The sequence below is a fragment of the Mauremys mutica genome, chromosome 8 (assembly GCF_020497125.1).
Source record: "Mauremys mutica isolate MM-2020 ecotype Southern chromosome 8, ASM2049712v1, whole genome shotgun sequence".
Taxonomy (NCBI): domain Eukaryota; kingdom Metazoa; phylum Chordata; order Testudines; family Geoemydidae; genus Mauremys; species Mauremys mutica.
In genome coordinates, this window is record NC_059079.1 from 24,686,282 (window position 1) to 24,711,751 (window position 25,470).

The 25,470-nt window shown below is 43.6% G+C and overlaps 1 protein-coding gene across 2 annotated transcripts in view; it reads left to right on the plus strand.

The window, feature by feature from the left end:
- The window catches only part of DNAJB4 (DnaJ heat shock protein family (Hsp40) member B4), a 41,446-nt gene that overhangs the window by 4,007 nt on the left and 11,969 nt on the right, over nt 1-25,470 (plus strand). Inside the window, exon 1 of one of the 2 annotated variants that reach the window (XM_045028230.1) lies at nt 8,409-8,589. The exons of the other annotated variant lie outside the window; for it this stretch is intronic. The gene's annotated coding sequence lies outside the window, so the exon portion shown is untranslated. Of the gene's footprint in view, nt 1-8,408; nt 8,590-25,470 lie in introns of those variants that run through there. 2 annotated transcript variants of the gene reach the window in all.

The following is a 25,470-nucleotide window of genomic DNA, read 5'->3' on the forward strand; positions in this document are numbered from 1 at the left end:
AGGTTCTGGCTGCACTTTTACCCACACTTGTTACTTTACGCACACCTGATCTAAAGATACGAAGTTGCGGGACCAGCTTGTCAACCTCCTCCTGGCCATGGCCAAGGTGGCCGTTTGTAACACCAGGGAGAAGAGGTTGGCAGAGGGAGACCCCTGCGACTGTGGGGCTGACTTTGGGGGGGGGGGGGGAGTTATCCGCTTTCATATCTAGGCAGAGTTTCTCTGGGCAGCGTCTGCCAGCTCTCCCGATGCCTTTGAGGAGTAGTGGGCGCTGTCTGGGGTTCTCTGCTCAGTGTCCCCTTCTGGTTCCCTAGTTTTTGCCCTTTGACCTCCATACCTGTTCCTGTTGTTGCCTTTGTTTTCCCACCGAAGTTGGTTGAGTTCTCAGTCCAGTAGCTCTTCCCTAGGCTGGGGGAGGGGCTTTTAGCAGTGGGCGAGCTAGTGGGTGCTCAAAAGGACCAGGCTTCAGAGCCCACAGCCATTATTTTACTAACTTCTGTAGTGTCAGTATCTGTATCTGGTATCCAGTTAATGCTGAAGTTGATAGTAAGCATCTGATAAAAGTTTAAAAAAAGTGGATTTGTCATATCCTTGGTTACAAGGCTCTTTGAGCTCGTGTCAATTTGGAATGAGGTGGCACAAATGAAACCTATCTATTTAGTTATGTTTAACATAGACCTTTCTTAAAGTTCTCGAACCACAGCCAGGAACAAGCATTTTTGGCCAGAAACAATTGGCAATCAATTATCATGTTGCAATATGACCAAAAATCAGCTCTAGATGAAGCTGAAGGCCATAGAATATGGCTAACTTGTTAGCCCTAATAGCTAGTAATATGAGAAAGTAATAGCAATACTTAAATTGGACCACTGTGGCCTGGTCTACACTAAGAAGGGGGTTCGAATTAGGGTATGCAAATTCAGCTACGTGAATAGCGTAGCTGAATTCGAAGTACCCTAATTCGAACAACTCACCCGTCCAGACGCGGCGGGGTCGAACTCCGCGGCTCCCCCGTCGACTCCGCCAACTCCTTCTGCCGAGGTGGAGTACCGGAGTCGACCGCGGCGCTTCCGGAGTTCGAACTATCACGTCTAGATCAGACGCGATAGTTCGAACTCCAAAAAGTCGAATTCTCCGCGTCGAACCGGCAGGTAAGTGTAGACGTACCCTAAGTGTGTGTGTTTGGGGGAGGAGAGGAGAGGAGGGGAACGTACTATAGCTTACATCTGCTATGTCTGTGTCAGGGGATGGCCTACTGCTGTGTATTCTTCTGTTACTATATCATATATTTCCAATTTAAACTTAGGTTTAAGTAAATTCTATTTTTGCACATTGCCAACGTGACATATAAAACTGTTGTGCTTTTATTATTTAAGATGTTTTTAAAAAATACTGTTTTCATGTAATATGACTGGCTTTTTAATTTAATTAGGATCTATTGACTTGTATTGGTAATACATAAAGAGAGAACTGGAGTTGTTCCAGGAAAAAGAGAATTCCTTTTCCTACCTGCTTCTATTAATTGATTCTATCCCAGGAAGGTGAATGGAGATGTATTCCTATTCCATTGGCTTCCCCATTATAATCACCCTGAAATTAAAAGATTATGTATATAAAGTGGGCATTTTAAGATTGATTTTTGTGTTAGTTAAAAGCCTATTAAAGGCCTCAACACTGTTTCCTGTTGCTTGTAATAAGTAAGCTTACTCAGAAATCTATTGGCAGTGTACAGATTGGAGTGTTTACCAAACAGTGAAAGGTGACTAGTATGGCCTAACTAGCATGCTGGACTGGGACCTAGAAGACTTGGGTTCTATTCCTGACTGCCCCTGACCTGAATAAACTTGGGCAAGTCATTCCCCTTCTCTGTCCCTCAGTTTCCCCGTCTGTAAAATAGAGATATTGATATTGTCTTCCTTTGTAAAGTGCTTTTTAGATTACTTATGAAAAGTGCTATATAAGACCTAGCTCTTATTAGAAGACTCTCAGGCAAATGTCACCACTGCCTATTCTGTTTGGTTTTTTTTCTTTTCTTGATATGTGCCTACACTGTAAATGTTTTTCAGATGGGATCCTTTATAACTGGTGTCAAGTTGCTTTAAAATTTTGTAAGCCTCTTGCTGGCATTCTAGTTGGACACTTTAAGTTCTTATGTTGCTCAAATCATTTAGGACAGAAAGCAGTTTTCCTCTTTAAAAAAAAAAACTCACTCATTTCAGGGTTTTTTTTTTTCCCCTTGTGTCTAGATCAGGGATGGGCAACTTTTTGGCCTGAGGGTCACATCTGGGAATAGAAATTGTATGGCGGAACATGAATGCTCACAAAATTGGGATTGGGGTATGGGAGGGGGGGTGAGGGTTCTGGCTGGTGGTGCGGGTTCCGAGGTGGGGCCAGAAATGAGTTCAGGGTGCAGGAGGGGGCTCCAGGCTGCAGTGGGGGAGGGGAGGGGTGAGGGCTGCCGCTGGGGGTGCAGGCTTTGGGGTGGGGCTGGAGATGAGAAGTTTGGGGTGTGGGAGGGTGCTCTAGGCTGGGACCCGAGGGGTTTGGAAGGTGGGAGGGGGATCAGGGCTGGGGCAGGGGGTTGGGGCACCATGAGAGGCTCAGGGGTGAAGGCTCTGGGCGGCGCTTACTTTAAGTGGCTCCTAGAAGCAGTGGCATGTCCCTTCTCCAGCTCCTATGCAGAGGCACAGCCAGGTGGCTCTGCACGCTGCCCTGTCCACAGGCACTTCCCCTACAGCTCCCGTTGGCTGCGGTTCCCAGCGTGCAGAGCGGAGCCCCCTAGCTGTTCCTACACGTGGGAGCCATGCCGCTGCTTCTAGGAGCTGCGTGAAGTGACCCTCAACCTTGCTCCCCTACTGGAGCACAGCGTGGGGTAAGCCCCTAACCCCGCTCCCCAGCGGGAGCTTGAGGGCTGAATTAAAACAGCTGGCAGGCCGGATCCGGCATGCAGGCCATAATTTGCCCATCCCTTATCTAGATGCTCTGACTTCCATTTGGCTGTATAAGAATAGTCACTACCTGTATAAGGTTCTGAAATAGATATGGTATAAACATGTTACTGTCAACACATGAAACAAAAAAACACATCGAAACATGGTTATGCTATCATGCTTTCTTTTGGTACAAGAGAGTCTGTTACCTTCAGTGACTAACCCATTGACCAGGGCAAAAAGAGCTTCCCCACTTTGACCTACCAATGCACAATTTTGACCTGTGATAATCACCTCTAAAGAGGATACTGTCCTCGTTTCTACTTAGCTTTCCTTCCCTCAATACATGACACACACTACAGGCAAACAAACCAAAACAGCCTATTAAAATAATCATGTTAGTTCTACAGGCTGGGAAGGAAGAAAGACTATTGTTTCTAAATGCTAGGGAATCTATAACTCTGATAGCAGTTCCCCTTCCCTATGTAACTTTCTGTTCAACAGTGTAAATCTTGGGAATATGCAAACATTAATATTGAACACATTCTATATAGCAAAGTAATCCTTCTTGGAATGTATAAGGTATGTACATAAGTTCAAAGAAGGAAATATGTTGTATTCAGAAATATGGAATAACCCATTCTGGATTGAGCAATTTAATTTCCTTGCTTCCAGATATCTATCTTTCTTGAAACTTCAGAGCATGAGAGAAGTGATGCCTAATTATCACACATAGAATTCATGCATACAGTGAGAGGCTCATTTGCAAGATGACAATCTCATATTTAAAGAAGGGGGGAAAGTCATTCCCAGCTTTGTTTTTGGCAGCTGAGTTCCCTGAAGTGATAACGAACATCTACAGTCCAAACAGCAGAATACTGGTAACTGTTCCTTTAAAAATCATTGCTTAGTTATTCCTTCAGTATTTTTAATGTACAAGTAGAGATGAGGAAAAAGATATAATGGTAAGAGTGAACTTTTTTGTTTCTGTGTGTGTATGTATGAATATGAGAATTTTAGCATTATAAGCTAGATTTGAAAGTTGGCTTTTGGGTTAAAAAAATGCTGCTAATGTTCAAGACCTTTCCAGCTTGTAATTTTAAAACATGCCAAATTCTTTGCCTGGTAATCAGTTTCAAGTTGCTTTATAGGGATTTGTGGGGAGTTGAGATATGCCATCTTCATAAATGTCATGTCAAGGAAAAGTTTTGCTCACAAGGGTCTTTTATTATTTTTTTTTAAGAAATTAATTTTTTTTTTGTTTAAATGACCTAGTGCAATTTACCTAGGAAGTACAGGGTTTTTAATACTTCTAATTCTGAACTGCACAGACATTTGTGAATGCTTACTGCACTTTTTTACACTCACGGAAGAGGAAAATTCATGAAGATGATTTTAAAGATTCTTGATGAAGATAAATGGGAGGGGACTAGATAGCAGAGAGGAAAAATTGGAAGAACAAAAAGGATTCTATTGTGATGACTGCTCTTATAATGCTATAGTTAAAGTTTTGTCAGCATTTCTCTTACAAAATCCTTATCCTGCTATAGAATTTTACTCTGGGCTAAAACATAACTGACTTAATACAAGGTTAGTCCATTTTTGGGTCCAATGCTACAAAATGTACAGTTGCTTACAAAACTTCAGTGGGACTGCTCAGTTGATGAATATGGGATGGATTTCATCCTTACTGCTTTTCTTTTGAATATCTGTAAAATTTTTATATCTGTGCTTGGAAGGTTTAGATTTTTTTATCAGTGAATGTCAGTAAGTGTTGATTCACCATAAACACACAAACTAATTAAAAGTATTTCCATAAATGATCAAAATTTACAAAGTAAGAAAAATGCTGCTTGACAACTTGTTAATTTGATTTGAGGATATTTACTTTGTATATTTTGATGTGATGCGGACAATTTGTATTTTAACCATTATAAAGCTTTGAAGTTTTGAATCTCAACATCTACAGTTGTTAAATAATTGTCTGCCCTCCCAATTGCGTGACCCCTCCCTGTAATTTCTCACAACTGTGAAAATTTAAATAAAAAAAATCTTAAATGCTTAAAAATAAACACCTATCAAAATCATCAACAAAATTCTGACAAGCTTAAATATCTGTCTAATTTTTAATTTTTTTTGAAAGTTTTACAAATACCTCACGTACTTCTAAAGCACTGCTCTTTATGGTAATACAAATAATAATAATGGAGACTAGTGTTGCAGCCCTAGTCATGGTCAAGACCCTATTGTACTATGCTCCGTATAGACTCAAAAAGATGGTCTCTGCCCCAAACAGCTTATTATCTGAGTATGAGATGATACAACAGATGGATATAGCCACACAAGACTGTAAGAGTACAGTGAAACAATATGGGTCAGCATGGTAAGTAGTGGTCTCAGCACACCCACAGCCTAACAGTTGTCAAGTTTTTTGTAGGCATCAAGGAAAAGAAGAGTTCTCAGGAAGATAATTAGTTAGGTTTTTTTGTGAATGTTTGCAGCATGCAAAAAAGCATGAAAGTGGTTGCTTGAAAGTGTTACACGTGGGCAAGGGGAATTGGCAGTATTGATGGATAGGAGGCAGGAGTTGACAACGTGATAGTAAATCAGAAGATAGGGTGGGGATAGTGTGTGAAGGCTTTGAAAATGAAGACAAATAAATTATGCATAATGAGAGAGAGAGAGAGAACCAGTTGTCCTTTATAGTCCTGACTTCGAACATGAAATGCATGCTGAGTGATTTGCTGCATTGGCCTTAATACAGAATCCCTTCATTTAAAACCAACAGAGATTTAGATGTCAGTTTTTCTTAGCTTGGAAGGGAGACTAGGCAAATGCATCTTCCCACTACAAGCATACAGGCCTGGTCTGAGGTAATGCCCTTCCCTGATACACAGGTGCCGACTTTCCACTGTGTTGGGGGGGACAGAGGGTGCTCAACGCCCGGCACTGCCCCCACTCCACCCCTTACTCCAAGGCCCTACCTCTGCCCCGCCTCTCCCCAGCTCTGACCTGCCTCTTCCTTCTCCCCAGCGCACCATGTCCTCGCTCCTATCCCTCCCTCCCTCCCTCCGCCTCCTGCATGCCCTGAAATAGCTGTTTGCAGCAGGCAGGATGGAGGGAGGGGGAGGCACTGATCAATGGGCCCACAGGCAGATGGCAAACATTGGGGGGGAAGGAGAGAGCTGATGTGGGACTGCTGGTGAGTGCTCAGCACCCACCATTTTTTCCCTGTGGATGCTCCAGCCCCGGAGCACCCATGGAGTTGGCACCTATGCCCTGATACATATGTACACACCTCATTAAGACCAAACTGTTACCTTTTCTCATGTGACAAGTAAGAGGCAAGAAAGACTATAGCCTGGCTGTGTGCCAGCTCAGCCCATCCTGAGGACATCTGGTCCAGGGATGGAGAGATTTGGACCTTCTCTGGTTATCTACTCTACTCATCTATTTAGGTGGGGCTCATAATTTTTTTGTTTATAATTTCTTTTTATCCAGCCATTGCTGGATGTTTGTCAGAGGTCAGTTAAAAAGAACTGGTATATAAGGCTAGACCTGTATTATGTGTATGTAATTTTGGCAGCAGTGGGAAAGGGAGCAATAGGAAGGAAAGGATATGAGTTGAGATCTAAAAATCTCTAAACAAACACTGAACCTAGTCAATATTCATAATAAAGGACTCAAAATTCAGTCACCAGCCTGTAAGAACATGATTATGGCACGTTTAGATGAACTGGTAATGTGAAATATTTTATGGATTATGTGTTTTATTGAGGAAATGTAATAAATAACATGACAAAACATTTGTGTGTGTCTAAGAATATTTATTTTATCATGGTTCCTAGTTTTTGCCCTTCTCTGCCCTCCTTTAGATTTTTTTTTATGCTATTAGTGGACAGCTCAATATTTACTGTAAGTGGAAACAAACATTTATTTATGGTAGCACCCAGAACCCCCATTTGTGATTGGGGACCATTGTGTTCAATAATGTAAAAACCTAGGTAAAAGGCAATTTCTGCCCTGAAGGGCTATGGTACAGGCTTAATATTTCAAAGTACAATAAAGCTAGTACATACAAAGGGGCAGAGAAAACAAACTCTAGGTACTTAAGAATGAGGATGACATTAGATTTGGAGGGAAGCTTTTTTTGACCAAAATAGTATAAGAAAGCTGCCTCTTCACTGGTGCCTAATTCACATCTCACTAAAATGTCAGATCTCCCATATGTTATATAAGGATTGCTGTCAAGAGGGAGAAAACAAAGTATAACTTTAATAAAACCCCTCATAGTTAAATTGGAAACCTCCTGTGAATTGGCAAAATTCACGGATTTGATGGGGCATAAATCCCACTGCTTGTTCTGGTGAAGGCAAATCCTGCTTTCTCCCCTGCTCCCAGTCCCCTGACTGCTCTGACCCCTCTCTCTTATTTATATATATATATATATATATATACACGCCAGCTGCCCCCCCAGGCCTCCCACACTTATCCAACTCCTCGCTGACCGCTCCCCAGAACCTCTGTCCCATCCAACTGCTCCCTGTCTGCCCCCCTGGGACTCCCTGCCTCTTATCCAACCCCCTGGCCTCCTTACCATGCCATTCAGAGCAGCATGTCTGGCAGCCGCACTGCCCTGCCAGAGCCCGACACGCTGCCGCACTGCTCGACAGGAGCGCACAACCTTGCTACCCAGAGTGCTGCGCGTGTGGTGGCATGGCTGCGGGGGAGAGGGGACAGCAGGGGAAGGGCCGGGGGTTAGCCTCCCGGGCTGGGAGCTCGGGCTAGGCAGGATGGTCCTGCGGGCCAGATATGGCCCGCGGGCTGTAGTTTGCCCACCTCTGCCCTAGAGTTTGCTGTCTCATGGGTTATTCCTTATGAGAGAATAATCTGTGCTTAACATATGAATGTAAGAAACGTGTACAATTGTGGAAATGTAGAACACACTGTCTTTACTCCTAATTTTTTGTTTGCTCCTCATCACAGCTCTCTGTCCCTGTCACTCCAGTAGAACTAAAACGAAAGGTTTGAAAAATCACATAGTGATTGCAAGCATGAAGCTTTCTAGCATATGGGTCCCATGCAGAATTGAAGGTTTCATTGTGCAACCTTTTGCCTATCATGGCAAAGAAAATCTTCCAACCTTGAACCGCTATAATGCTGTCTTCTGAAATCTACAGAGTGAGCTTCTGTACCTCTGCTGCTAATAGTTCAAGCTGCAGCAGACTGAAAGCTGATCAGAATTGTGTTCGTTTTCACTGTAGCTTTTCAAAACCCTGTAGACAGCAATAAAACTGAGAAGAATTACATCTGTTTACTCTGCTGTTTGAGAAGAGCTGAGCAGCAGCAGCAAGGGCAGGAATTGGAGCTGCTCACTGAGACGGACTTTTGGGTTTAGGTGGGGGGTGGAGAGGTAGAGCAGTGAAGAACCACCCACATCTCCCAGCAGCCAGGAGTCTGGGGGTGGGAAGAAGCAAGGGGGGATGAGGAGCAGGAGCATATTGCTTCTCTTGCAGCAACTGAAAAGGGAAGGCATTACCTTCAAATTTGTCTCATGCTAGCCCATGGTTAGTGCATAAGACTGTCTCCAGGCAAAGTCCAGATACAGCACCCTGATAGGAACACCATCAAACTCTCACTTTTCCTCACAATTACAAAGGTAAGAGTGGCTTCTCATTTGGACATTCAATGGTGGGGTCCCCATCCTTCATATCTCTAGTTAGTTGGGGCTTCAAAAATTTTACTAGACACCTATATGTGAGGGATGGGTGGCTGTATGTAAGACAGTGCAGAGTTTTTTCAACCCCTGGGGCAAAATGGGGTTGCCAGAATGTGTCAAAGTGTTGCATGGGGGTTGGGGGAAGGGGTGAGCATTGCAGAGCCTGCCCCAATCTCATCCGGTAGCGGTGGCTCCTACAGCTGTGGGGCTGGCTGGGCTCAGCTCCCTGCTATGCACATTGAGACCTGGAGCATGGGTTTGCAGTGCTGCAGCACTGCTCAGGTTCATCCCAGCTGCCTCTCTGTCATGACGGGGTGGGGGGGGGGCACTAGCTGGGCCAAATTTGTGTGACTGGACAGTGACCTCATATACCAAGTTTCAATGCCACTCTTGGCCTGACCAGACCCATATTGTGGGGCTGGGCCACACCTCAGTGGCACTTTGATCTCGGAGGTCTCAAAGCTCAGAACAGGGAGCTAAGCCCTGTGGGATAGGAGCCATAGAAGCCCCACTATGGTACTTGTAGTGTATTTATTTAGAACTCAATAATTATGTTAATGTGTATTGTACATCATGTATAAGAAATATTTAGTAAGTCAGAAGTTTTTTGTGCTAAAGCTATTTACTGGGTTGAGACATGCCATCAAGGTTTACAAATGGGTCCTGAATGCCAAGAGGTTGAGAACCACTAAGATAGTGAGTAGAAGAGACTGATGGAAAGTAAGTTAAAGAATAGTAGTATGATGTAAGAAAAGAAAAAGTGGAGCGAAGGGTAAGGTCTAGCAAAAACAAGAGTGGTCTAGTAACTTTTTTTTTTAGGGTGGGTTTTTAAGTTTTTATTTATACACACACATCCTGAAAAAGGAGGATTATCTATATGTTGCAGTTAAATACAGTTCTCCATAAGCAGTATGTGTGGTTTGTTTTCTTTAAATTGTAGGGTGATGGCCTAAGATGTAGTGGGGGAAAGGAGTGTAATAGCATAAGTAAATCTTTCAAACCCAGCTAATGTGGATACTAGTGCTAGAACCATGGTGATGTGGGGAAGGTAATAGGCATTTGAGCATCATGATACCAGTGTTCAGTGGCGGTATTTGCACATACACCATGAATCCAGCACTATCACATTGTTTACAGCTGTAGGCAATGAATGACTCTTGGTAAATTCTTCCAAAGGCTAATTACCCTCACTTAAAATGTTACAATTTATTTCCAGTCTGAGTTTGTCTACTTCAGCTTTCAGCCATTGTACCGTATTATGCCTTTGTCTGCTAGACTGAAGAGTTCATTATCAAATGAACAAAGGCAGTTAAAGGGTGATTTGATTACTTTCTCTTTAAGCTAAATAGATTGAGCTCCTTGAGTCTGTTACTATAAGGAATGTTTTCTAACCCTTTAATCATTGTTGTGGCTCTTCTTTGAACCCTCTCCAATTTAATAACATTTTTCTTGAATTGTGGACACCAGAACTGGACACAGTGTTCCATCAGCGGTCACACCAGTGCCAAAAAGAGAGGTAAATAATCTCTGTACTCCTACTCAAGCTCCTGTTTATGCATCTGAGGATTGCATGCATTCTTTTGGCCACAGTATCGTATTGAGAGTTATGGTCTGCTGATTATACAAACTCCTTTTGGAGTCACTGAATTACAGGATGGGAGACTCCATTCTGTAAGTGTGACCTATGTTCTCGAAAGTAATAAGGCATCTTCAAGCCCTGGAATGCAGTCAGAACATTCAAAAAGTGAGCAACAACTTACTACATAATCTTCTAAACTGGACTTTGCTGTAATGCAGAAAGGGTGAGTGATACCTAGGGCTATGGGTGGGTTTTTTTTCTTTTTGGTGAGCACATATAACTCCCATTACCATGATTCAAAGGGAGAATGGACCCCTTTGTTTCATGTTAAATCAGACAGACTTAAACTAACAATTAGATCAAACTATGACGTCTTTGTTTTTTTAATATAACTTGGTTCTTATTACATCTTACAGTACGTGGGGATCTGTCACTGCTGAGCCTTGTAAACATAAAAATCTATCTGCATGAGTCATAGAACAGCATGTGGGTGGGATTTATTCAACGGCACTCTGGAAAAAATCTAATATGGATATGTGGGAACACCTCCTTTTGCTTACATAAAAAATAGTGATCACATGTGCAACAGCAGAAATTTGTGCTGTTCCTTATTTGGTAAAGTATTAATAGCATTCACTTTGTTCAATGCAATGGTAAAAATAAATAAATAAAATAAAAGCTATAGCACTTAACCTGTCATCCCAAACAGGTTAAGTTGTGGCTTAATTCTGAAAATATACTTTTCTTAGCAAAGAAAACTGAAAAATAAACTTACTCTTTCTGGAATTTTGCTAATTTTAATTCTGCTGAGAGCAAATGCAGAAAGCACTGACTAGCACCAAATGGAATGTAGAGGGGGAATGTGTAAGGATCTTCCCCCGCTCCACATAGCACCATAACTCTGATCAGCAACACATTGTGCTGTGTAGTTTTTTTTTTCTCTCCAGACATTTTGTTTACTGATTGTTTTTTAATTAAGCCAAAAACAGTTGCACAAATGCCTTACAAAAAGAAACTGTATTTGTGAGTATGGTATTTAAGGTAAGAAAAATATGAAAAATAACATCTCATAAAATGAAAAGACAGCTTGTATGCTGATCCTGTGGAATTGAGCCCTAATTTCACAGCTGTTTCACATCCTATTGGTCAATAACATTTCTCAAGTTCATGCATTTTTTTTTTAAATTGTATGAATTTAGTGTTTGTGAAGGCTTCCAGATTGAGAGCCAGTGGGAGTGAAGTCCTCTCTTTGTGCACAGAACCTATATAGTATGAGCAGCAGCAGTGCAAGCTTCCCAATGCTGCCTTGTCAATGTGCCTAAACCCTGACCTGCAAAGTCAAGCTCTAGCCTACAGATGCATCAAATTAATGGCCTTCCTCTTTGTTGAGACTTACTGATTTATTGGCATTGTCATAGGTTTTCTCCCCCACTTGGAGCTTTTGGGTTCCAAGATGGGGACCTGCATGAGCTCCTCTAAACTAATCCTAGTCTAGATCTGGTCTTGCTGCCACCAGTTACGTTTAAAGTGGATAACACACTGCCTGTTCCCCCCAAAACTCTCCCTGGGGAACACAGATTCAATCTCCCTGAATCTCAACACAAAGGGAAGCAGCCCACTTCCCCCCTCCCTCTCTCTCCTAGCCTACTCCGGAGAGATACACACCGATTCAACTCCGTGAATCAAACCCAGGAGGAACTCACTCTTCCCCCTTCCCCTTCCCCTGAATTTCCACATGAGAAGGAATTAACCAAGTCCAAAGAAAAGAAAAGAATTTATTAAAAGAACAAAAAGAAAGTACACTATCTCTGTAATACCAGGATGGAACAATACACAGAGTCTAACCTATAAACCTGGAGAGAATTCCCCCTCCCCCTTTCTTTCTCAGTAAAAGCAAAGTAACAGCAATAGAAATAAAGAGATTCCTTCAGCAAAACACACAATTGCAAATGTAGAAATAAACTTATAATACTAGTACGCCTTTCTAATACTCACTAGACTGAATAGATGAAAAGTACTGCAGAAACCTGGGAGGACTTGATTAAGATGTCTGGACTCCCTTAACTCCCAAGAGAGACTCAACTCAAAACAAAGAACACAGAAAAAAAACTTCCCTCCACAGAGATTTGAAATTATCTTGTCCCTGATTGGTCCTCTGGTCAGGTGTTCCTCAGGTACTGCTTAACCCTTTACAGGTAAAAGAGACCTTAACCCTTAACTAACTGTTTATGACAGGCATCTTTTCTGATAAAGGAAGAGGGTTAAAAGGTTTGAGAAATGCCCACCTTCATTGCTAGGGGCCCTACCAAATTCGTGGCCATGAAAAACACGTCTCGGACAATGAAATCTGGTCTCTGCCCATGAAATCTCATCTTTTATGTGCTTTTACCTTATACTGTACATATTTCTCAAATTGGGGGTCTTGACCCAAAAGGGAGTTGTAGGGAGTCTCAAGGTTATTTTAGGAGGTCACAGTATTACCACCCTTATTTCAGAGCTGGGTGGCATACCATACCATGCTATCCTTACTTCTGTAGTGCTGCTGGCAGCAGCTCTGCTGGCAGCGGCTTTGCCTTCAGAGCTGGGATCCCAGCCAGCAGCCACCACCACTCTCCAGCTGCTGAGCTCTGAAGGCAGCCATCAGCAGCAGTGCAGAAGTAAGAGTAACAGTACCATAATCTCCTCTCCCCCCATCCTTCCAACCCCTCTGTAAGTGTGCCTCAGTGGGTCACAACTGAGAATACCAAATTCAGGGCAAACTACTGAGAAATAGGGCAGATATACCCCAAAACTGGAGGTTATTCTCCCCTGAGATATACCAAACAAGCAACAAAAGTATACTTCTGTTTCACTATGCTGGGTAACAAGAAGTCATAAAAGCAGTTTCCCTAGATATTCCAGTCCTTGTGTCACCACCAGAAACACTAGACTTAAAGATGGGTGGTTCTTTAAAACCAATCTAATCAAATAAAAGGTTCTTCTGCTATCTAAGGACCAGCCACCCACCCTGGTCAATATGTAACTCAGATCTTACCCCAAAATCATGCTGTTGCCAGTCCTTTAGTATCTAAAATCTAAAGGTTTATTTTTAAAAAAGAAAGACGGGTGAGAGTAAAATTTGGTTAAAGGAATCAAATACATACAATAATTGCAAAGTTCTTGTTTCAGGCTTGTAGCAGTGATGGAATAAACTGCTGGCTTAAGTCAAGTCTCTAGTTACTTCCAAATCATTGGAAGGTTCTCAGTCCACAGATTAGAATGCTCCCATTAGTATAAATTCATAGTCCAAAGGCTGGAGCAGGAAAGAGGCAAAATTGAGGTGTTTCCAGGGCCTTTTATAACTTCTATCATGTGGAGGAAAACCCATTGTTTCAAACAAAGCCCTCAGCACAGTTGTTAGAAAATTACAGGTAAAAGATGGGAGTTTGGAGTCACATGGGCGAGTCACCTGTTCATGCCTGATTTCACTTAGTCATAGCAGGAAGCCATTACCTATACTTCAGATGGAACAGTCTCAGGAAAGTGTATTCAGTTTAGATGGGCATCTCCCTGGGTCTGTTGTGAGTTAAGTGTCCTTTTGATGGGCCACTCAATTTGAATAGTCCCTCCAAGATGTGCAGGCTGAATACCTCCTGGCGTTACCCCAGGAGCAAACCTTTGAAATCCACGTATAGAGACAATACTCATAACTTCAAATACAAAAATGATATATACATACAAATAGCATAATCATAACCAGCAAATCATAACCTTTCCATAGACATCTTACGTGCCACATTTTGTACAAGATTGGTTGCAAATATAGATCAGTGATTGCAACGATGATCTATATGGTTATATTTTAATCAGATAATGTCACACCCACCACAGCTCCTTTTTGGGTCAGGACCCCTACAATTACAACACTGTGAAATTTTAGATTTAAATAGCTGAAAGCATGAATTTTACTATTTTAAAAATCCTATGACTGAAATTGACCAAAATGGACTATGAATTTGATAGGGCCCTATTCATCACACTTACTACAGGACTTTTTGAAAAATCAGGAAACAGGAAATCATGGATTCACAGGGTCTGGTCTATGCCCCAGTCTTTAACTGGTCTAATGGGAGTACCTCTTTAGTATGCTGGATCCAGAGCTGGATTTACAATGGTGCCATTGGCTCCATGGAGCCAGGCCCATGCTCAGAAGGGGCACTGGCCTGCTCTGCTTGCACTGTGTCCTGAGAACCTGCCAGCCCGCTGGCTCCCCACCACCATCACTTGCTCCTCAGGCTGAGGGTTCCTCTCCGCCCCCTGGCCCAACCCTCCTGCTTCTCTCTGCCTCCTGGCTGGACCCCAGTGCACCTCCGGCTCCAGGAAGTCTCTGCTTCCCACCATCTGTGGAGCCCTGCCCATCTCCCTGAAGCTGAGCTGCCTGGGACTGGTGCAGAAGCCTGGCCAGTCTCAGCCAGGTGGAGGGGGATGACAAGGTGGGGGGCTTGGCTGGGCCCCTCCAGGCAAGTGGGTCCTGAGAGAGCCTGGCCGGGACAGGCCCTGGCCTGGCTGATTGCACCACTCCCAAGGGACCGGAGTGATTCCTGGCCCCAGGACCAGCTCTCGCTGCACTGCTGGCTCAACCTAGCAGACACAGTCACTTCCCAACAGGGCTGGTGAGTGCGTCCGGGAGGCAGTGGCTGGAGAGTGGGTCTCTGGGGGTGCTGGACGGTGAGGTGGTGGGGAAGGTGTGTGTGTGTTGGGGCACTAGGGCATGGAGCTTATGTGGGAGGTGCTGGGCAGTTGTGGTTGGCAGGGCCATCATTAGGCATATGCAGCATACGCAGCCGTGTAGGGCACCCAAAAATTAGGCGTACCACTGGGACAGCAAATAAGAGTGGGTCGGATCCTGCACACCCAGCGCACGCTGCAGTCTCCTTAGGCAGGGGCCGTATTCACAGAGCCAAATGCACCGGTGCAGCACATTCGGCATGAGGGAGTGGGTATGGGGGTCTCTGCAGGGAACTGTGATTCTCCGCTGCCGTGAGGCGGGCCGGCGGCTTGGTATCCTTTGGTGCCTCATCCCTCCCCCCGGGCTGCAAGCCCAGGCTGCTGCAGCGTCTGCTGCATATGAAGCTCAGTGTGTCAGCATTGGGTGGGGGTTCTTCTGGGGGTCTGTGGGCAGGGGTGGTGGTTGTGCTCCAAATTGGGCATAGGGGCACCAGTTTAATAATACTGCATAGGGCCCCATAAATCCTAAGGACGGCCCTGGTGGTGGGGCTGTGGGAAGGGGGGCGCTGGGCAAGGGTGGTGGTGTGCAGGGTGCTGGGCATTTGGCGGGGTAGGGGGGTTGGGGAAGGTGTTGGGCATAGCGGGTCCAGGAGGCCTCTGGCCATAGGGAATTGGGAGGGGGTTGTTCCAGTGTTGGCTGGGGGTGCTGTGGGGTGCAGCATGGGTCTGCCCCCCAAGGGGAAGGGGCATGCTGGCAGCACAGGGCCAGGCGGGCCACTGTGCGTCTGGCAACTGCTGGTTTGTAAATAGTGCCCATGCCATGCCCATTGCCTCTGTCTGAGACCTCGCTCTGGGGACTGATGTCCCCGCGCCATGCTCCATTGCCTCCATGGGGGCCCACAAATATGTTTGGGGCCGAGCCCACAAAAGATTTATCTGGCCCTTGATCCCTGCTATTCCACACAGGTGGCCCCTCCAAGACTCCAAAACTGGGTCTTCAGGTTTCAGCAATTCTTGTCTCTCTCCATGGCTCCCTGTAGTCGCTGTCTTAACGTATGCACAGTGTGTCTCAGGTGGCACATGACTAGGATTCATCACTGAATTTGGTCTGCTGCTTGGATCATTAGCTTCCCTGTCCCAGGCTGAGTACTGATGGGGAGTTTGACATAAATGCTGATCTATGACCCGCACCTAGGGTGACCAGATGTCCCAATTTTATAGAGACAGTCCAATTTTTGGGTCTTTTTCTTATATAGGCTCCTAATACACATTTGCTGTCTGGTCAACCTATCCCCACCCCACCCTGCAGTGAGTCCAACTGAGCCAGATTCCTGCATTTTTCCACCCTTTCAGGGTGCAATGCTCTCAGTAAGTAGATACCAGACAGCCTTTTCAAAACAATGTAACAATTTTATTAGCTACCTGACATTAAAGGCTTGTCTACAGTACGCAGCCTTGTCGTTAAAAGTCAGCGTGTGTAAACGCTCTCTGTCGGTATTTTGTCTGCACTTTTGCCACAAAATACTTCCAGCCCCTCAAGCAGCGTTAGATTTGTCGGCAGGAGAGTGCTCCTGCCAACAAAGCCGCATTCACACAGCCACTTGTGTTGACAAAATTTTTGTCTTTCGCGGGGGGGCTTTTTTAAGTACCTGTGAAAGACAAAAGTTTTGTCGACAACGTTGCAGTGTAGACAAGTCCACAGAATCTGAAAGCCACCACAATTATTAAATCACGTGTGTGTGCATACTTGGTTCCTTGTGTCAGTGATGCGTGTCCTCACCAAGAGCACTTGTATCAACTTGTATTTTTCAGTGGGATGGTTCCTGGAGGCCAGTAACAGTGGACGCAAAGCTCACAGCAATGTTCAAATTATTCCCAGTCCCAAAGGATCGGTCACTTAATCCAGGATAATTTTATCTTAGATCTCGCACCAAAGACAATGCTTGTGGCCAATCCTATAATAAACTATTTCACGATTCCTTAACTGGGAAAAGGAGATAAGAGAGTTATTTACAAGGTTTAAAGTAAGTAAACCTATATACACATAAACGGATTCCAGACTTAAGTTTCAAGAAGTAATAGAAGCTTCTATAATAAGCGAACTCTCTATGTCCTTTAGGGCTAACCCATGGCAAGCACTGGAGATCTTTTGCTTATGCTTAGTCATGGGTGGTTGGTATCGAAGGCCAGTGGAGGCTAAACCTCCTCTAACCCACCTGCCCAAGTCCACCCCGAGGAGGCCATGCCCTCTCGCTCCTTCTCCCCTGAAGCCAGCAGGTGGTCAATTCCAGCCCATGGCCTGGGGCTCAGGCCAGCATTATCTTCCGACAATCCTATCCCACCTCCAAAATACAACAGCACCCTTGCCCTAATAATTGGGCCTGCAAATTTTTACCCTAAGTGTGACAATTGAGTGAAAGTTCATAAGATGTCATAATCTATAATAATAAATGTTTGTTCATGGGAAGAGGTGCAAAAAGGAGACTGAAAAACTGAATTAGTCAAAATATAAAGGCCTATTGATATAATTTAAGGATGATGGTGAGATCACACATGGTAAACAAGAAGTGTGGGACCAGAAACTAATAGACCAAAATTGGTGTGTGAAAAATTAGGCCTAAATGATTAAGAAAATAATGAGGGCATGGGCTGTTCCACCCATCGCTCCCTTTTGGAGTTCTTAAAGAAAAGACTTCTGGGGGGGAATTAAGAAATTGTCTGACGACTACTGGCAGGGGAGAGGGGGGCAGGTGAAACAGAAGGTGACTGTGACTGCCACAACCACTGTGACTATCACAACCACAGTCTCCCGGGACCCCAGGCTGTACCATAGCATCGTTGGGCTTTCATCATCCTGATCCTTAGGGAGAGAGAGGAACCCAAATGATATTTCCACCTCCACCAGCTTCGGCTAAATCCTGAATACCACCTGGGATGTGAGACTGTTATTCCCCTTCGTATGTCCTATTTCTTCTTTACTCTCTCTTTCTCCTTTTGCCTTCTCTCTATCAAGAGTCTGGCTTAGCTGGCCAAGACTATATTTTGCAACTTTGCTGTGAATATGTGACCAAACTGGCAGCAAAAAGCAATGCCCTAGACAGTTTGATGTTGGTACAAGTTTGCTAGGACTCAGAGTGTGCTATCCCTGTGTTTCTCCAGCAGTGTGGTAGCAAGTAAGAGTCAATACCAGACACAGAAACTGCATTTCTCCCTTTGCTGGTCTTTTCTCTCTCCTTTTTGGGTATGTTTGTCTTGTTTTGTCTTCTAGGAAATAGGATCAGACATTAAGAGCTCCAGCCCATTACAACTGACTTCATTTCTCCTAAAAAGATAGTTATTTATCACCTGAAAGAGTGACTGACGGGATTTTCTTCTAAAGACTCTAGCTGTCCTGGTATCCTGTTAAAACAAAAAGAACAGGAGTACTTGTGGCACCTTAAAGACTAACAAATCCTGTTCTTTTTGCGGATACAGACTAACACGGCTGCTACTCTGAAACCTGTTAAATCAAAGGCATTACTTGACATTTTACATTTCAAATGCTTTAATTGTTTCCCCTCCTTTTCTATATATTTGGTAAAGGTTAAGAATTTTTTTTAGCGGTGTGTTTGCCACTGAGCAGGCAGAAGTCATTGTATTCCAAAAGCCTGAACCTTGTTTAAAACTCTTTAATGTTGAACAGTGATAGGGTCATGTTAACACCTTTGACTCTTTGGGCCCATTTATTCCACTGAAATTAATACAGCGCCCTTCAACAGTATGACTACTTTGCTTTCTTCCTACTCCTTTCCTGATTGCTCAAAAGAAGACGCACAATTTTACTATTTACTGAGGAACAGTATGCTTATTCCTTATTATTGTCAAGATTAAAACCAACTTTGTCTTCAGTAGTTGGAATCTGTTATCTTGGCTTAAGGCTATCTATATTTCTCCAGCTTCCCATTTAATTTTGCTAATGAACATATTCAATAATTGAGGAATATGGTGCTGTTGCATCTTAATGAGTTAGTCTAGTTACATGTAAGGATGTTCTGACAGATGTAAAATATTTTAGGGGGATACTAGCTTTTCACAAATCATTTTTTGCTTTATGAAAATATTAGAGTATTATTTGTCTTAGAGATCCATTGAATGACCAGGGGCTCATGTATTTTTGACAGGCTACTATCTTCCTTCTTAGCTGCTTCCAATATTGCATTTAGTTTCTAATTATACCAATAAAACCTTTCCCTCAATGGAAAAGTTCTTGCATGCATGACAGAGGACAGATATTGAGTTATAAAATTAAGGGCTTGCACAAAGGATTTTGCTGGTTAAGCAAAGTACACTTGATGACCATAAAGCTTTCCAAGTTTATGTCTAAATTAAGCTGCTTATTTAAGGCAATTGATTCTTTAGATCTCTGAAAGATGTAGTGTAGGTACAGTCTAGATATGTAGATAGGAAAGCCAAAATACTTGCAACATTTGCGAGCTATATTTCTCTCCACTAGTCCAGACTCATTACTCTTGACCACGTTTTATTTGGCAGACAATACACCTATACAATATACATCGGAAGCCGACCATATGTGGTAGCCTGTGTACCGTGCAGAGTACACTGCAGCCTCTGTTTCCTTGTGGCGTAGAGTGATGGTGTATAAAGGAATTGAAAATCCTAAAATAGACAGACGTACAGTCACTGGATAAAATGCTGGCTACTAGCCATCTAATAGTCACATGATACATCAAAATCTGAGGACTGCAGTGAAGATATTGTGCCTATGTGATGAAGAAATGGGAAAGGATAGTGACTAATCAGTGGTGCTCTGTTGGATTATAATTATTGTGCATGCTGTCATTATTGGGTTATGTCTACACAGCAATGTAATCCTGGGCTCCAAACCCGCCTTGTGTCCACATACCAATTGTGCTAACCTCAGGCTCAGACCCAGGATTCTAGGACCCTGCAGGGCTGGAGTATCCAAGCCTGTGTTAAGTTGGGACATAGGGTCCGAGCCCTGCTGCTTTCCTGTGTGCATGCAGCCCCAGCTTGACTCAACTTGACTTGGTCCCAGAAGTCCTCTGGATGTATCCCAGAGTTCCCAGTGGCAAAGGAGGAGCACAGCGACCAGAAGTGCCATTACTGTCTGGCCAAGCGCGCTCTGGTCCTCCTCGCTGCTGCACAGAACTTGCCCAGAGCAATAAGCAAAGCTGACAGACAGGAGGTAGCTCTTGACCGCCGGGGTGGTACAGATCATCCCGCCCCCAGCTCTGCTGAGCAGGGAGCCCTGCCACTCCCCCTCCCCACAGGGCTCCCGGGCCCCCTGATCTCGCTGAGGCTGCGTGCACTGTGAGGGCAGTGATTGGGATCCAGCCCCAGAACTTCCCCACAGTCTCCAGGGGATCCTTTATCCCTGCCTCGCAGGGTGCAGCAGGGGCAGGGGTAAGAGATCTCAGGGGCTGCTGGAGCACACTACACCCCAAGCCTTGGGGATGCATTTCACTGCTTTGTAGTTGGCAGCCGCTAGGCTGGGGATGTGACCTTCATTTTATGTCAAACTTCAAAACAAACAGACAGAAATAAATTTAAAAAACCCCCACACCAAGACACCTTCATTGAACATCCCATTTTAAAAAGTAAGATTTGCTGCGTTTCATTTTAATATGACTGCCCTGGTGACGGATGTCCCAATTATCCTGAGAACAGGTGCGTATGGACATTTTCGTGCCAGTGGGACTCAGCCTAGAGCTGGAGAACCCAATTCTCAGATTAGATGGTAGTTTCAGTATAAAGCCTTCTCAAACTGTAGTCATTCTATTGAAACAACCACCAAATGAGCTAATTATGTGCTCCTTATGGACACCTGAGTTCTATCAATACTGCCACAGTGAGGGAACAGGGCGGGCAGTAGAGTTTTCCCACAGTGCACCACGTTCCTAGGGCTAGTGCGTCAACAGGGGGCGCTAGGCATTTTGGAATACGTTTACTTTCACTCTGGTCTGTGCACTGCAGTGTGGATGCCAGAGCCCTAGGTTAGAGCACAGGTCAGAAAATCCTTAACTTAGGGTTCAAATGCAGTGTACAGGCTCAAGCCCATGATTCCCTGACGCAGATCAGCTGACTTGAGTCTCATTAATACTGGCCTTCCATTGCTGTGTAGACGTAGCCTTGGAGACACCTGCCTGCCTGGCATCTGGGCTACGGGAGCCGTGTGGTGCGGCTATCAGCAAGCATCACTTATATGTATCTGTAAAATACTGCTACTTGAGGCCAGAAGCATATGTAGGGGAACACATGGATAAAGATTTTTAGTCTTTGGGTATGTGTGTATATTCTCCAGGAATGTGACCTCCCCTCTCTGCCGCAAGGGGCTTGACTAAATTTCAGTGATGCCACTGACTGGTTGGCATATTGCATGCAGGAGCTATTGAAGCCAGCCTCTCTGCTGTGTAATGGGAGGAAGATGCCTTTCCTTTCTGTGTAGTTACAACTGCAAAGAGTAAGTCACCAGCTCTCTATGTGCAGCACAAGTTTTAGACCTGAAAGACATTGAGTTTGGAAAGTGGTGTTGCCCTCAACAAAATGTTGAGATTTTAATTCTATAGCCATGATATCTTTTCCTCTCCCCCCCAGTATGAGAGCGCTTAGGGGATTTAACAATTTTTTTTTTAAAGGCTAGTATATAAAAGGTGTCAGGGCTGAGCAGGGAGCCCTGCCAGCATGAACTTGCTCAGCATGAACTCCTTTTATACACACTTATGTTAGACCGTGTAACCTATTTGGTACAATATTGCCAAAGGACAACTTCATAGACTTTTTGTTTTTCTTTGTTGGGTTTAGAATGATCATATGCAGCCCATTCATACCACCTCCATCAACCAGGATGTTCCGAAAAATGTAGACTGCTTAATTTTGAAGGGCTACTTTTCATTAGGCATGAGGCCCAGATTGGTAGTTTATCCTGTAACTGTTGTTTTTCACCCTGACAACATGTGCCTTATATATGCCAATGCAGCAAAACCAAGCTTCATAGGTCTTATTGATAGCATTTGTTGTCATTTGTTCAATGTTTTCTAGACTAACTTTTGTTGCCAGTTTAGTTAGGAATTAGAATAACAGAAAACAATCACCCTCTGAACCTAAATTATTGTAACATGTTCCTGGTTGTAGTTAAAACATTACCTAATGTACTGCCCGTGGAAACCTAAATGTAGAAAAAAACAACTCTGCCTTGCAATATAGGAAAATTCTATTCTGAACTAATCTAATGATGAAAATTCAGCATTAAAACTTATAGTTTGGCCTTTATTGTGCCTACTCTTTGCAGCACAGTGCTTTGTTATGAGACCCCAGCACTACAAAAGTACAAATGTTTTAGTTTAGGACCATATATTCAGCTTAGCATCAATTTTTTTTGTTTTTTGTTTTTTTGTTAGCTTGGATTCCTAGAACATTTCTAAAGATAACTTGACTGTAAATGATGCGGGTGAGAGTATTTTTTTATTAATTTAAAACAAACAAAAATGAGTAAGCCATGCAGTGCATCAAAGACATTATGTAAATACTGTAGGTAAAATATAATGAAATGTAATCCCTCTCACCCACTCAAGGATCCTGGAACTAGATAGGAATGATACTAATAAAAAGGAGCTCTTGTTAAGGCCTGATAGTGTCTGCCAAGGCTCACTTGGAGAAGGACATGGTGGGGAAACAGTGATGGACCATAACTAGTTCTCTGTCTCTTGGGAGGTTGATGGCAGTTCCTTCTCCTCCAGCTGAGAGGATGACTGATGCTGGCAGTAAATAGGGTAGCTTGAGCTGAACATATTGACTGCTCAATCTAGACTATTGCAGGTTCCAGTGATGCAAGCTAGTCCTGGGGGACAAAGAGGCAGATGGTTCCCAGTATCCTTGGATGTTCTCAGAACCAGGATCATAAGCAGAGCTGGTCAAAACTTTTTTTATTTACCTTTTTTTAAATTTTATTTTATTTTTCCAAAACTGGAGTTTTGTCAAATGATTTTTATGTTAAAACCAGTTTTAATTTCTTTTACTTTCCCCTCCCTCCATGAAATTTGTTTCAATTCTAATTTTTTATTTCCCCCCCCACACACACACAAAAAGTGTGAGAATTTGCGTGCCGCCTTAGGTTTTTCCTTTTTTTCCCCAAGAAAAAGGGGGAGCAGACAAAACAATATCAATGAGAAAGTAACACATAGTCACACTTTGACTTTCCTAGTTTGGAAAACAGAATGTTGAAGAATTTGTGTGAGGGGAAGGGATAGCTCAGTGGTTTGAGCATTGGCCTGCTAAACCCAGGGTTGTGAATTCAATCCTTGAGGAGGCCACTTAGGGATCTGGGGCAAAAATTGGTCCTGCTAGTGAAGGCAGGGGGCTGGACTCAATGACCTTTTAAGGTCCCTTCCAGTTCTAGGAGATTGGTATATCTCCAATTATTATTACCTATTTTTCATCTTTTCTTTCTGTTTTCCACTGGTAAAAGTTGGAAAACTGTAAAGATGAGGAAATGTAAAGTTTTCCATATAGTTAATTTTTTTTATATGTTCCCACAGAAAAATTATTTCTCAACTGGAAACTTTGAATAAGAGCTTCCTCCCTCCCAAAAAAAATTCCTTTTCTGGCCAACTCTAACCATAACTGATAGGTCTGACTCATCTGAGAAGATCTATGGAGGAGATGCAGGTTCTGACGCATACCATCTAAACCTCTGATGTATACCATCTCTAAGTTGAGCATTGGTGTGTGGAAGTTCCCCACAGGTATTGCTGAGGGCACTGTAAAGCAGTCCCGTATTGACATTTGTAGAATAAGGACATCTGAACATAATAAAGTAGAAAGAGGAACAATTAATAAACACAATATATGGAAAGCTATTTGCCCCTCGTGTAGTTTTTAGCTATGACTAAAACTGGCCTTTCACTAGAACAAATATTAAAAAGAAATATTTTCCCTAAAATTACAGTAATCACTCAAATCTATTGCCTTTTTGACCAGATGGTTACAACTTCTTGATCTAATACCCAGCTAAGAGCCAAATGAGATCTTGAATATGCTGGCCTGCAGGCTATAACTTGATACCCACCCTTCTGCAGGGTCTGAGAAAGAGTTGAAAGTTAAAACTTTACATCAGTGATACTCAGACCTCAATGGTTCAGGAGCCAAATTTAGTAATCAGCAATACCCAAACAAGCCACAGTAGGGGAATTTATTGTTTCCTTTACCATAGTACTATACATTCATATTTAAGCAGTATGATGGGAAATATTTAGTTTATATAATTCTCACAGCAAAATGACTGACCAAATATCATTATTTTATCCACTACAATTGGTTAATAACATAGTAAAACTATCCTGATTGACTGGTTAATAATTAAATCACACAGTGTTTTAATATCGTGTGCTGCACAGAGCCGCAGGAGACACCTTAAAGAGCTACTTGCGGATCCAGAGCCTCACTCTGAGTATCCCTGCTTTATGTAAATCATCATACGAAGTGATTGGATATCTATCCCAACTTTAACTTGTTTACTTATCAAAAATCAAATGGCTTTGTCTCAGAAGTCTCTATTAATTATTATATTTTGCATCTTGTTGAAATCAGTTTCTACTGCTTATATTGTACAGTGTAACATATGGAAAGGAATGTGGCCAGTTTCTGCATGTGATGTTTTAAACTGGTAATGATCAAGTTACATCATTGTTATACTTTGTTGTGCTTACTACCCAACTGGCAATAAAGTAGTACTTTATCAGATTAACTCAGTCTGGAATCCTGTGTATTGCAGGAAATAGATTAATTTGGGGTTGTAATGAAGTGAAATCAGGCTACTGAAAAGTTTCAGATTTTATTGTGAATTTGAAATGTCCTTTTAATCCCTACACAAAAGGTCCAGTTTATTCTGGCAGTTTATCACTAGAACAGCTGTGCATTCTTACCTGGCATAAGAACCTACATAGATTAGAATGCACATCAGGAATTGAAATTCCCAACTCATTTTCCATAGGTGGTTTTATAACTGTCAGACAGCTAGGTTTTCAGTGCCTACTGACAAGGTCCGGATTCAGACCAATGACCTACAGCAGTGGTCACCAACCGGTTGTTCACGATCGACTGGTCGAACCTAGATGATCTCCCAGTCAATCGTGATGTCCGGCGGCAGTGCAGTATGGCTGCCGCTAAGGCAGACTCGCTGCCTACCCCGGCCCCACACTGCTCCCGGAAGTTGCCATTGCAGCCCCGGGGGTCAAGGTCTCCCTCCATGTGCTGATCCTGCCTACAAGCACCACCCCCACAGCTCTCATTGGCCAGGAGAGCTGCGGGGGCGGTGCTTGCAGAGAGGGGCAGCGCCCGGAGCCATGTGCCCCCCCACCTGAGGGGCCATAGGGGCCCATTGGCCCCTTCCAGGAGCGATGGGGGCTGGGGTAGGCAGGGAGCCTGCCTTAGCCTTGCTGCACCCATCGCTGACCGGGAGCCACTGGAGGTAAGTGCTGCCCGGCAGGAGGCCAGACCCCAACTCCCAGCCCTGAGTC